General features: G+C 31.8%; 1 protein-coding gene across 1 annotated transcript in view; it reads left to right on the top strand.

Annotated features, from left to right (window-relative positions):
- Nucleotides 1-12,500, top strand: part of LOC122632998 (zinc transporter ZIP11) — a 92,811-nt gene that overhangs the window by 79,555 nt on the left and 756 nt on the right. The gene's annotated exons all lie outside the window — the stretch shown is intronic.

Here is a 12,500-nt window from a genome sequence, read left to right as displayed (position 1 = left end):
ACATATACACACACATGCATATATTATATATATATATATATATATATATATATATATATATATATATGTATGTATGTATATATCGTATCGTAGACTTGATTTCTTCTCTCTGTCTGTCTCTCTCTCTCTCTCTCTATCTTTCTCTCTTATTTGGAGAATTTGGAAGTTGTTGAGGAGTCGCGTCCCGTCCTTGAAACTTTGCACGTGTAGGAATTTCATGGTCTCTTTGCTATGTATCTTCTTTCTACGCAGGCATATGTGTCTAATATATTTATATATATATATATATATATATATATATATATATATATATATGTACACGTATATACACATGTGATACGCCCTAAGCTAGTTGGCTAGCAAGCTAGCTAGCTAGCTAACTATCTAGTTCTAAGCTCTAACTACGCTGCTAGAATTCTCGAAGAGTAACGTTTAACAAATAATGAACGCTTGTTTCCTCTTTTTCTATTCTTTTCTTTTTTTCTCTTTAATTTTTCTTTCATCATCATCATCATCATCATCGTCGTTGTCGTCGTCGTCGTCGTCATCGTCACTATCATCATCATCATCATCATCATCGTTATTATTAACATTATTAGTGTAATATTGTTATTATTATTTTTCTTCTTTTTTTTTCTTCTTTCTTTTTTTCTTTTTTTCTTTTTTCTTTTTATTATTATTATCTCTCACGCAGAACCGACACGATGAACTCAGAAGATTTCATCAGACTCGTGTTCTTCGCGCGTCATTGCCTAGCAAACGAATATTTTATTACCGTACCGATTACACGATCTCTCTCTCTCTCTCTCTCTCTCTCTCTCTCTCTCTATCTATCTCTCTTTCTTTTTCTCTCTTTCTCTGGTGCGTTATCAAGATCACATCGTAGACTTTAAGTACTTCTTCGTACGTGTGTATACGTATACGTGCACGTGTTTTCTCTCTCTCTCTCTCTCTCTCTCTCTCTCTTTCTATGTTTCTGTATGTGTATGTGTATCTGTATATGTGTATATGTGAGAATGTGAGAAAGAGATACAGGTTAAACTCGTAAGAATTCTATCGAGTTTCTCCGCAACATTCCACGATATATTTCCTTTCGAATTGTGAATAGAAACTTCGCTTATATACATACACACACACACACACACACACACACACACACACACACACACACACACACACACATATAAGTACGTAAATCGCACGAATTTTGTAGATACATAAGTACACAGATCTGTAAATACCAAAATTAGACGATTATTCGTTTCAGCTATAACGGTGATATAGTAATAGTAACGGCGATTATAATGATAGTAATGATGGTAAAATCTATCTCTCTATTTATCTATTTTTCTTTTCTTTTTTTTTTTTTTCTTTGTACGTCTGTAGGTGGGTCTTTAAAAAATTAGCAAAGCTTCTGGTCCGCGCGTGGGTTCGTTCAACTTTGGCTGTTCTCTCTCTCTCTCTATCTCTCTCTCTCTCTTTTTCACATATATACATACACAAATACAAACACGTATGTTAAAACACATACATGTATATACAAACGTATATACTTACTCCACGATTGCTTGACTATCCCCTCTCTAATATCATTTCTCCTTCTTCTTCTCCTTCTTCTTCTTCTGAAAGATCATTCTCTCTCTCTCTTTCTCTCTTTCCATTTTAAGCACATGAAAGATGATTCCTTTCGGATTTTGACTCATTAATAATATCGTCGTATAAATTTATTTATTTATTTATTTATTTATTTATTTATTTAAAATTTTTTTTCGTGCTTTTTTTTCTTCTTTTTTGTTTTTTTTCTTTAGGCCCAAAAGATTGGATACGCGTATCGAAAACGTTTACGCGTTTACCAATCGATGAGTAATAATTACGTTTTGATGTTCGTTTTTGATATCGTGGTTCAACGCGTTTCGTTGTAATAGAGGAAAGTTGAGAACCACTGCGATGGAACGTTTTGCACATTCTCCAAAGAAGTAAAACGTTCTTTGACGTCCATTAAAAACATTGCCCGTTTTCTTCCTCAACAGTTTTATAAAATAAAGCTCGTGCTTCTCTCTCATTCTCTTTTTGAATAAAAAAAATAAATAAATAAATAAATAAATAAATAAATAAAATAAAATAAAATAAAAGTAAAATAAGAGGAAAACAATGGAGAACTCGCGCATGCATATACATTCGTTCGTTTTATTAGACATCGTTGGTTTTCAACGTCCTGTTATTTATTATATCGACGAATGGAAAATTTGTTTGCGGGGAAACATTTGTAGTTACGTATTAGTTTCTAGAATGAACGTTAGATATATAGACGATTATATTCTATCTATGTCGAGTGTGAGCTCCTAGCAAACAATATTCTATCGCTCGGGTTGAGAAATTTTTGTCCGTTTGTGTAGTAGACTTTTTAATGATAATTATGATTTCTTCTTCTCACTCGACAAAAAGAACAATTCTTTTTATTTTCTCTGTTAGATTTCGTTTTATTTTATTCATCGTACATCGTACATCGTGACTTTTTAATATAAATCTATTATTATTATTATTATTATTATTATTATTATTATTATTATTATTATATAAAAATATTCTAATATATTTTAATCGATCGAAAATAATCGATCTTTTCTCTACCCTTTTCTCCCTTTTTTCTTCCCCCTTTCTTTTTCTCTTAAAACCAGACCGGCGCCATTATTTATCGCGCAGTTGATCTTGAGATTAAAAGAAAAGAAAAGAAAAAAAAAAAAGAAAAAGAAAAAAGAAAGAAAATGGAAAAAAAATAAGGTAGGAAACCGGAAAATATTAATGACTGCCATAAACGATTCCCTTTCATGTTCTTATATTAGTCGTGTGTTATCGTATCCGCCATTGTGGATAACATGGCGTTAGAGTCGAGTTAGAGACGACAGCTCGGCACGAGTACGAGGTTAGAATATTTATTCTCTCTCTCTCTCTCTCTCTCTCTTTCTCTTTCTCTGTCTATCTATCTGTCTATCCATCTGTCTCTCTCTCTCTCTTTCTTAATTGGTTGTACGATCGGCCAATCAAGTAGAGGCTAGAGCCTCCTCGAAACTCGACGAAGTAACTAGCACGACGGTGCCCACTGACGGATAAAGAGAACCATAGTATATGGTATCTAAGCCGCGCGATATAGTCGAGCATGATGCGGGCCAGCGTGGGAACTCTCCTTCGGCATACAGTGGTTCTCAATTTAGAAAAGGATACAAATTCAGGATAAAAATTTGTTTTCTCTCTTTTCTCTTTTCTTATATATATATATATATTTTTTTTTTTACATCTTTTTTTTCCCCTTACAAAATTCCATTTTATTGTATACAAATGGGAAGATTTCTTTTTTCTTCTTCTTGTGTAACTTTTATAGCATCAATCGTTAATTTTTGAACTTGCCGATAATGGCTATCGTCGATCGTTGGATTATTAATAATATATATAAGTTATAGTTAATCGTGAATGAAAGGAAACATACTTCCAACGACTTCGTTACAATCGTGAGATCTTTTTTTCATTTTTCAAATCGTTAGTATAATTTCAAGATCTAAGAAATTTAATATGAAATCTTTCTTTTTTTTTTTGTTAGTTCTTCGATCGTATTCTTTCAAACTTATCGATCGTATTTATTCGATTTTCGATGCTTTTTTATTCTTGTTTTTCTTTTTTTTTTTTTTCTTTTCTTTTTGTTCTTTTTATTATTACGAGTAAGTTACTTTGATATATTGAATAGAGAAAAGAATAGAGCGATATAAAAAGAACGAGAAATATATTACTGTGAAGCCAAAGAGAGAGAGAGAGAGAGAGAGAGAGAGAGAGAGAGAGAGAGAGAGAGAGAGAGAATCGAGTACTATATTTGGCGAGTTTTTGTCAGGTTTTACGAGCAGCTTAGCGGTATTGCTTTTTATAGTCGGTACACTCGACAATGTGCCATCATATCGTGGGACTATTTTTTTTCTTTCTTTTTTACAGACTGTCCTTTATCTTTTAAACGATGTGCCATCCTATCTATGATAGTACCTGCCGTCTATTTGTGTGGGTATTTTGCATATGGGCCGTTACCATAATGACAGAAAAATTATACATATACAATATATACAATATATATATATATATATATATATATATATATATATGAACTTAATTAACTAAATTAATTAACTAATTAAATAATGAATTATTCTTGTTATTATTCCAAACTATAATTAGTTTCATTCATGTGTTTGTTGTATTTGCGTAAGACAATCTACACCTTCATTACAATTATATATGTGTGTACATACATATATATATATATGTGTGTGTGTGTGTGTATACAGGATGTGGGTCGAAAGTTCTTTAGTTGATTAGAAACATCAACAAACTCTTTTTCTAATAGGATTAATTTTTCGATTAATTTTTAGAAAAAAAAAAAGAAAAACAATTATTATTATTTTAACAATATTTTTATATAATTATTAGTATTAAGAACAATTATTATTTTTAATATCGTCTTAAGAACTCACTTTTTCTTGATCCTATATTATACACACGTACATAAACGAGTCCCCTAACAGCTGTGTGTATACATCTAGATCTATTCTCTTTTTCTCACCATTGAGAAATTCAATTTTTATGAATGAAAACACCGATACTACTTCGTTCTTCTCGTCGTTAGTAAATACTTTTCTTTTTCTTTTTCTTTTCTTTTCTTTTTTTTCTCCCACGCTAGAACTCGTCACAATGGCTATAACCGTAAGCGTTACGTATATCTTCTTCCTTTTCTATTCCTCTCTTTTTCTTTCTCTTTCTCTGTCTCTGTCTCTGTCTATCTCATTGATTCATTCATTTAAAAAGAAAAAGAGAAAGAAGTATAGTTTTTAGAGTGAACAACGTCGTAGAAGATCGATTAATAATTTTAACTTTCCAAAGATATAAAGTCGAACTTTTTTTGAAAGAGAGAGAGAGAGAGAGAGAGAGAGAGAGAGAGAGAGAGAGAGAGAGAGAGAGAGAGAAAGAGAGAAAGAGAGAGTGAGAATGAATGTGTATATGTGTGTGTGTGTGAGAGAGAGAGAGAGAGATAAAGAAAGATCAATCTTTCTATCGGTGGTAGTCTTAGGAGATCTTAGCCTGGGTCAACGAACTATGTTTTTCCCCCTCTCCAACCACCCTATTTCTCTTCCTCTCTCTTCGTTCTCCTCCTCCTCCTTTTCCTCCTTGTCCACCCACCCCAATGATGTTGTAACATCTATAAAAGGCATATATTTTGAAGCGTTAATGAGAGATAAACGAACCTCGAAGTCACTTCCGGAAATTACGGTAAATTTGATATAGGGGCGTAAATAAATAAATTAATAAAATTATTTATATATATATAAATATTTTATTATTTATATATATATTAATATATAAATAATTGTATTATAATTAATAATTAAATATAATATATTTATATATATATATATATCGAGAAAGAGAAAAAGAGAGCGATATAACTTATCTCGTTGTCCCTTCTCGTTTTCTTATTTTCTTTTTTTTTTGTTGGTATTTTTTTTTACATTCTTTTTTTTTTTTTGTTATTTTACAGACGCAATATAGAAAAAAAAAAAAAAAAGACAAAATGAGACGGAACAGAGTCAAGTTATCGCTAGAGTATGATCCCGATGAAACAGAAAAAAGAAGATAGATTCGTAATCGACAGGAAAAAGAAACGTAAGGGGGGGAAAAAAAAAGGAAAAGTAAATCTTAAAAATTATCATCATGAATTAAATCGCGACGATTTGAAATCAATTATAATATCGTCGATACGAATCGTTCGATATCGATCGACGATTCTTTTGAACGACAACGAATTAAACAAACAGATATAGACAAAAAAATTATCGAAGTTAAACCTATCTTAAAAATCGATTATTATATATACCACTCGGACATGAGCTCGTTGCGATATCAATCGACGATCTTAAACGAACGAATATAAGGAAAATTTGTCCAAAGTCGTCATACCGATCGCGTTGATCTTAAAACTCGATTATTATATTCTCGGTTCGATTTCGATCGAATGTTTCTCAAGGACAAAATTATTTTCTAAATCATACCTATCTTTAGAGATCTAATAATCCATTATAATATCCTCGTACATGAATTTAACACGATTTCGATCAATGATTTTTATGGACGACAAAAAAAAAAAAAAAAAAAAGAAAGAAAAAGAAAAGAAACAAACAAAAAAGTAATCAACAACAACAACAACAACAACAACAACAACAACAAACATGGACGACGATAAAACAACGATAACAAATAAATCATATATAACCCTTCGTAATATTGTACTCGTGATGATAAAGAGAGTTAGTCCTTCGTTCAAAGGGTTTGTTCCAAAGTAAATAAATACGAGGTCAAAGAAGGTGAGGAGGTGAAGAGGTGAGGAGGTGAGGAAGTAAGAAGGAAAGTGGGAAGGGGAAAAGGGGATGGTAGGAGGAGGGATAGGTGAGATAGGAGGGGTAGGAGAGGTAGGAGAGGGGAAGGAACGAATCAACGAACGAATCAACGAATCAACGAACGAAGTATCTCGAACTCGGCCGGACGGACGATCGGTGCGCGAGCTTCTTTTTTTGGCCGCATTTGTAAACTGGGTCACTTGCTCGCCTCCGCGCGGATCTTCGCCTCGAACACGCGAGTAGCCCGTTTCCGGTCAGGGTGACGTCACTTCCCCTCTCCCCAAGCACGTTTAACGAGTAGACAGTGCCGTACGTATCATCATAGTTTTTCTATCTCTCTTTCTCTCACGATCACGAAAAGTAATCTCTTTTTTTCTCTCTGGCTCGTTGAATCGAAAGAAAGAAAAAAAAAAAAAAGAAAAAAAAAAGAGTGATCTGTCCGAGCGTACGTTTCCATATTTTTTCTTTCCTTTCTTTTTTTTTTTTTTCTATTTTTTTACGAGCGATAAATCATCGTTCATTTCGTCATTTCGATCGATCGATCGATCGATCTCACGTAATCTTTTTTATTTTTTATTTTCTTTTTTAGTTAATCGAATTATTAACGCTCTCGTTTAAGTACGTGACAGTGTAATGTTAGAAGACGCGACAAGAATTATTTAATATCGTCCTATCTAATTTTCATTGAAATTCGTTTTATTTGTATTATATGTCGACTTGTACGATATCTTTGTATGTTCGTTCGATGGGATAAGATACTTGGTAGCGTTTTTCTTTTTAAATCTCTTTCTTGTTTTCTTTTCTTTTTTTTTTTTTTTTCGTTTTTGTTAACATTTTTGTGCGCAGACCGATACGTACGTTAAAATTTCATTAATTAATTAATTAATTAATTAATTAATTAATTAATTAATTATTTAATTAATTAATTATTTAATTAATCAATGGTTTTGTATTGTCCGTGTCGTCGTCGACGACGACTACGACGATACTTCTAGGAATCGAGAGGGTTGGTCGCCGGATGAGATCGAGACGGTTTTAAAGGCTCATTTCCAAGCTCCGAACGGGAATTAGTTCGTACGTTCTCAATCATTGTTTTAACTTATCAACATGAATCTATGTAAGAATTTATATCGGTGTTTATCAAGATTAAAAGTTCCTTACTTTTCTTTTTTTTTTTTCTTTGTTTCGGAATGAAAAAATATATTCATCGAAAGAAAAATATTTTTGGTTATTATAAAAACAAAGAATGGAGCAATAGAAATTTATTAGAAAGATGGTATACATTTTTTGTCCTCTCTCTTTTTTTTTTTTTCCCATTTTATTAAGGATCAATGGAAATCTATTGAAGTAGAAATTACTTTTAATATCTTTTATAGTCATTGAATCTTTAAATATCCTTTTTATGATGGTTTCAAAGATATTTTTTTTTCTTTTTTTTTTTTTTTTTTTTATTTTTTTTTTATTTTTAAATCGATAGAAACTATTACAAACGGAAAGTTAATATTTATAAAAGCAGATCTATATTGTCAATAAAATCGTTTCTCAATGAACAAAAATATCTATATACAAGTAAAGATACAATACTTTTCATTCTCTTCTTTCTTCTTCATGAAAGATCTATTGAAATTTATAGAAAAAAAAAAAAGAGACAGAGAAGAAGAAAAATTATTCCAACATTCTTACAAGTCGAAGATACGACTCGTTCGAAGTTTCCTTGTTGAGAGTCGAAAGATAAAGAAGAAAAAAAAAAAGAGAAAAGAAAAAAAGAAAGAAAAAGAAAGAAAAAATAAGAAAAGAAAAAAAAATAGGAAAATCGTTTTATCGACGATAGGTGTTAAGTATAATTATCTTGAAGTCTATCATCATCGTAGTCGTCGTAGTCATAGTCGCGATTATCAAGTGGAGCCAAGCATAACCGAATAAACGATAAAGAAGTTGCGTCATGGCGCCACCTGAGACCCACGCGTACGAGCGACTTGTTGCGTAAAATACACGCGATAACAAACGTGTATTCACGTGTAAGTTACATTATATATATATATATATATATATATATATATATATATATATATTTTTTTTCTTTTTCTCTCTCTTTCCTTTTCTCTCTCTTTTATTATCGTTCCACGTAGCAAATTATCCGCGAAAGTATACCCAACGTAAACTATTATCTATCTCAATAAGATAGAAGGAGAGAGGGAAAGAGAGAGAGAGAGAGAGAGACTCGTTAAGATCGTCAAAGGCAAACGTATGACGTTTTTCATCATCGATATATATTCGAGATATCATAAACTATCGATTTTCTCTATCATTTTATTATTCTGTATATATATATATATATATATATATATATATATATATATATCTCTATTGCTCTCTTTTATTCTTTTTCTTATTCTTTTCTGATACGTTATTTGAAATGAATGATACTGTATGCTCAGATTCGAATGAAATCGTCTTATAGTGATAAGCAAAAAATTATTAGCCTTGAATGTATATTTATATATATATATATATATATATATATATATATATATGTAATATATATTCGTCTGTCAATTTCGGATTTGTTATAGAATTATATTGTCTACGATTTTCTCGAAAATTAAAAAGGACAATTAAATTGAGAAATTGTTTATTATCCACGTATCTATATCTATAAATAATATATATATATATTTTTTTTTCTTATGATTATAATTTTTTGTCTACTAAAAATCAATAGAATTTTATTAAGAAAAAAATAATACTGTCGAATATATAGCTTTGAGCACATATATATATGTATACATATATATACATACATATATATATATATATTTTTAAAACTTTTCTATATCGTAACTTTTCTATATCAAAACATACATTTATGACTTTGAAAGGATATTACAATTTTTTACCATAGAGAATTTCAATTTCGATTTTGAAGAAACAGAGGATCATATCGATAAAAATCATCTCTCTCTCTCTCTCTCTCTCTCTCTCTCTCTCTTTCTTTCTTTCTTTCTTTCTTTGGAATGAGATTCCATGGTTCTCTTTGAGCTCGCAATACGATTTCGTAATCGTGACTTCTCGTATCGGTATCCGATTCCCCTCTGACTTCTCTTGTCCCCTTGTTCACCACCCTCCCTCTTCCTTTCTCTCTCTCTCTCCCTCTTTCTCTCTCTCTCTCTCGTGTGTCCGGGTTTCCTCTTTCTCTCGTACTCGACTGAATGGAGGCGTCGGAATTCTTATCGACCGTCGTGCTTGCCCTTACGTCATACCGCCTTCGACGAAGTTGGAAAATTATTGACCACGAGAACCATGTATTATTATTACGTTATCACCAGACAATTATTTTACATCGTCCCGCCTGGCACAGTGTTTCTCAACAGGTCTCTTTTCTTTTTTTTTTTTTTCTTTTTTTTTCTAACTTGATAAAAAAGAATTATACTACACTACATGTTTATATATGCGTATATATATATATATATATGTTTTTTTTTTAATACAATGTGTGTACATATTTAATGTTATAAATAAATATATGCATACATATTTATGTATATATATATATATATATATATATATATAATATTTGAAAATTAGATTAGAAGAAAGATTTAATTAAATTCGTGAAAAAATAAGTGATCTATGAGTTCATTTTTAAACTTTCACTTTTAAATTATCGCAGTTATGAAGATTACATTTCATTACAGATTTATGTTATTTCAAAATCGAACGATCTAACTCTACGTTCGTATTTCTAATAATTTCATTCGTTGCTTTCTTCCTTTTCTTTCTCTTACTTCGTCTTCCTCTTCGAAGAGGATGTAGAAAAAAAAAGAACAAGAAAAAATTTGCGGCTCGTCCCCTTAATAATTTTTTTTTTTTTCGATTACGCGATACGACGACAACGTGGAACAGAAATTAATCAATTGTCGTAATAAAAAAAAAAAAAAAAAAATTATTAAATAAAAAGTAAAAGACAAGGAGAAAATCCAGAATGAAGATCACTGACGTTGATATCTGAATCGTTTGCTCGTTGTTGTTACGTCCGCCCACTATTCCGTGTTGCTGTGTATTACGAACACACACACGTGTACACACAACAGATACACACACAGTTAATCAGTTCGTATTATAGATTTCAAGGCTCGATCCCTTCTGATACACGTGAAACTTTTCCTTTCGTGCAAATCTCGAAAAGTGAAAAGAATGAATGAAAAAAGAAAAAAAAAAAAAAAAAGAAATGAAAACTTATTTCTACTACGATCTTTCAATCATTCTTTCATCCTCTCTTTCTCTTTCTTCTTTTTCCTTTTATTTATGAATCGACAATTCCAACAAATTTCGCGATTTATTCGTCCATTTCTTTCTCTCTATCTTTTTTTCTATCTTTATCTTCTTCTATCATATTTTGTATTCAAGATGCATTTATATTTTTTGCAAATAAAATTTTTTTCTAGCTCGAAAAAGAAGGTAATGTAATGTATCGTTCTTACAATGAAATTTGTGTTAGAAAAAGAAGAAAAAAAAAGAAAAAGAGAGAGAGAGAGAAAGCGAAAAAGTCGTCAATTTTTCTGAATCTTTTTTTTCTCTCTTTTTTTTTTTTTTTTTTTTTAATTTACAAAAGTATTTTGTTCGAAAAGAATCTTCCTTCTTTTTCTTTTTTTTTTTTTTTTTTTTTTTCCCCAGTCGATCCAATCTCCGAATCAATCTCGAAGAAAATCGATCTCTTATTAGATCGATCAAATGAAAATGGAGATTCAGTCGGATATTCAGAAAAGGGTGGTTTTATATATTACATCTTTTCGATCGAATTGGATCGATCGTATTTAAAAAAAAAAAAAAAAAAAGAATCGATTGATGTTACGATTAGAAACGATTAGAAAATATTATAACTTTTGAAAGTCGATGTTCACCCACCTATCTCCTTTTCTGATTCCGTTAGAACGATTAAATGAAAAGCCATTATCTATGATTGAAAGCGTAAGCGTATTACGAAAGTGATCTCTATTTCCCTTTTCTCTTTCTCCTTCCTTTTTTTTTTTTTTATCTAAAAATAATTCACGTCGAAAAGAAATCGATAACGGATCGAACGAGTCGACCGGTGCACGCGATTAAAATTCTCACGTGAGAAAAAGAGAAGAAAGGAAAAAGGGGAAACAGAAGAAAAAGAGTCAACAAAAGGATCCCTTTTGATCAAAAAGTGAAGATCCAAAGGGAATGTAATTTTTCGAATTAATTTAAAAAAGAAAAAAAAAAAATGAGGAAAGGGAAATCGGAAGTAAAAAAAGAATTGCAACAATGCAAGAACGTAATGGTGCATTGTCATTGGTGCGTCCGTTAATTGATCTATTTTTATGTCGCAGTGTTACCGAAAGAGTGACAGAGAAACAAAGATAGAGATAGTCAGAGAAAGAGAGACAGAGATAGACACACACACACAGAGAGAGAGACAGAGAGAGAGAGACAGAGAGAGAGAGAGAGAGAGAGAGAGAGAGAGAGAGAGAGAGATTGGATAATGAATGGATTAAACAACTTGACGTCACAGGATGGATTATATAAACGGTGGTTAATGTACTCTCTCTCTCTCTCTCTCTATCCATCCATCCATGCATCCATCCATTCATCCATCCATCCATCTATCCATCCACCCAACCTATCCATCCATCCATCCCATCCATCCACCTCTCTCTCTCTCTCTCTCTCTCTCTCTCTCTCTCTTTCTCTCCGTCTCTCTTTCTCTAAACACACATACATTTAACATAGTCACACGTACACATACATACACATATATCGTGGCTCGTGCTCGCGCGTGACATCATAGGTAGGAAGGAAGTTCGCTTCCTTTCGTACCTAAAAGGTATTGAGCCCGTCCACACGTCCGTCCTGCGATTTCCAGTTCGTTCGTACTGCACACAAAGTTTATACGATAGAGTGAGTGAGATAGAGACTGAGAGAATGAGAGAATGAGAGAATGAGAAAGAGAGAGAAAGAGAGAGAGAGAGAGAGAGAGAGAGAGAGAGAGAGAGAGAGAGAGAAGCGCGTAAATGTAGGCGACGAAGCGCATAGTAGCGTTAAGCCGTTTCG

This window comes from Vespula pensylvanica, chromosome 11 (genome assembly GCF_014466175.1).
Source record: "Vespula pensylvanica isolate Volc-1 chromosome 11, ASM1446617v1, whole genome shotgun sequence".
In the NCBI taxonomy this organism is placed as follows: domain Eukaryota; kingdom Metazoa; phylum Arthropoda; class Insecta; order Hymenoptera; family Vespidae; genus Vespula; species Vespula pensylvanica.
Note: the sequence above shows the minus strand (reverse complement) of the source record. Positions and strands in the feature narration are given on the sequence as shown.